Below are 2,076 nucleotides of genomic sequence, written 5' to 3'. Positions count from 1 at the left end.
TGGGCAGCAGCAAAGACTGTGGCTGCAGATGGGGGATGTGTTAACCCCCTAGCTTCTGCCTACACCTATGCCCCCCCCCTGCTGAAGTGCCATCTCTCATAGGAGACTGGGAAAGACTGGCTCTGAACAACTCTTGTCCCTGCTCTCTGCAGTGAATGTTTAAACTGGCCCCAACCCTAGCCCTCCCTGAGTGCCAGTGGCAGCAAGAAATCCAGTGGCACCCCCTTTAACACCACTCTGGTGCCCCTTTCAAATAGGCATCCGGCATCTGTATCCTGGTCACCCACTCCTAGTTACACTGCTGTCCAAAAGATCCGCTCAGTTACAGACTAGAGATGAGCAGATCTAGAAACTGCTACAGTTAGAAATAAGGCTTTTATTTTTGTTCACTCTCAAAGGGAACACTTGATCCAGATTTGGATCCTCTGAATAAAATAGTGGCAAGATCCTGAGAATATATATGGCTCCTATGGGTGTGTGATTGCAGCATGTTGAAGGCAACTCAATCAAGTCTGCTGGAGCATGGTAATTACTGTGCTCCAGTAGAATCCAGCATCTTGTGTATCAGCATCCCCATGCTGAAAAATAGTGGCAGGGGTGTTTTAATTAAAGCTCATTTGATGAGCTTTAGTTAAAGCACCCCGGCTGCCATTTTTCAGTCAGTGTGCAGACACTGATACAGGAGACACTCCAGGCACTTTAATTAGAAAAGCTTTTGGAGCCACTCTAATTAAAGCACTGCCCCCTCCCCCCCCACACACACTTCCAGTATGTGTATAAATGCCCATAATTTCCTACAAAATGTCCACCTTTTCTACCCATGTATAATCTCTGCTTCTGTAGCCCTAAGTCTTCAGGTAGTATTCTGTTCCTCTTCATACTTGTTCTGACAGCTTCACGCCCCTTTCTCTCCCTCCCCACCCCCCAGCATTATACCTTACTTTGTATTAAACTAATTTGACAACTTTATTTCCTCTCTTTCAATTTCATGACTCTTTCTTTTTCAAGGGAGTTCTAGGTTTCTCCCCTACTCCCTCATCCAGTGTCTTTCTAAAGGTGACCATGAGCCAGACAGAAAACAGCAAGAAGTGGCACAAAACATTTTTTCCTGCTAATAGTTATTGAAAAGCCCCAGATATTTAATTTGAATTAAATTTAATAGATTAATATCCTCTCCCCCCAAATACAGAATTTCAGAGAAAATAACATTTTGAAACAATATGTTCAGTTTCATATTAGCTATCTATTCATGGGATGTTATTAAACAGGGTGTTAAACAGTGGAACTTCAAAAAAGAGGTGAAAGGGTTCCTACAGGAATAAAGAGATCTATCAGTTTTGCCAACTTACTGAGGTACGTACAAGCATTACATTTAGTTTGCCCTAATCAACATTAGGGTGATCTAAAAGGCCCAACATGCAGGCATCCACAGGGCTAAGTAAAAATGGAGCACCCAATCTTAGTTTCTTCACCTCAGACTTGAACTGACTTTAGATCTATAAAGGGTTAACTCAATCTAGCAATGCTTAACCCAACCTTGTGAATGCTTGCACATGTTTACAGCACATCCCCAGGACTGGGAAAGCCCAGCCGCTTTATACAGCCCCAGGATTATGCTGTCCTTGTCCTCTTGGCCCTGATCAGGCTATTTGCCACACCCTGACTCCATCCCTTGCTGACCCACCAGCCCCTCCTCGACCTGTCATCCCTGCCTGTGGATCTGCCAGCTCCTCATCATTCCTTCCAGCCCCTCCCTTCTCACTTATTTCTGGCTGCTTGCACCCCTCCTAGCAAGAGGCAGTTGTTCGCATGTGCACTACCTGTTTAGGTTTAAGCATCTTAAATTAAGTCACCTAAACCTGAGCCTGGTTTCATGGATGCTTATTCACAGACTAAATTGTTGATTGCTCTATTTGTTCTGCCAGTAATAGCAATCTTGATTTCCCACTTGGTCTTCTAAAAGCATCTTTGTACTTTCTCCCATGACACTGTCACAAGTCTGAGGAGAAATGCAAATCGAATTCTGCATCCTTCCTCTCCAAGTTCCCTCTTCAGACTCACTGTTTTGAAAATCAT

The 2,076-nt window shown here is 44.1% G+C and overlaps 1 long non-coding RNA gene across 1 annotated transcript in view; it reads left to right on the top strand.

Moving 5' to 3' along the window:
• The first annotated feature begins 203 nt into the window (after window positions 1-203).
• LOC109297241 overlaps window positions 204-2,076 on the top strand; it is an 11,694-nt gene continuing 9,821 nt past the window's right edge. Inside the window, exons 1-2 of the long non-coding RNA XR_002097255.1 lie at window positions 204-214; window positions 1,009-1,011. This is a non-coding gene — a long non-coding RNA (uncharacterized LOC109297241). The remainder of the gene's footprint in view (window positions 215-1,008; window positions 1,012-2,076) is intronic.

Source organism: Gavialis gangeticus, unplaced genomic scaffold (genome assembly GCF_001723915.1).
Source record: "Gavialis gangeticus isolate Ggan-Ray unplaced genomic scaffold, GavGan_comp1, whole genome shotgun sequence".
NCBI lineage: Eukaryota > Metazoa > Chordata > Crocodylia > Gavialidae > Gavialis > Gavialis gangeticus.
Note: the sequence above shows the minus strand (reverse complement) of the source record. Positions and strands in the feature narration are given on the sequence as shown.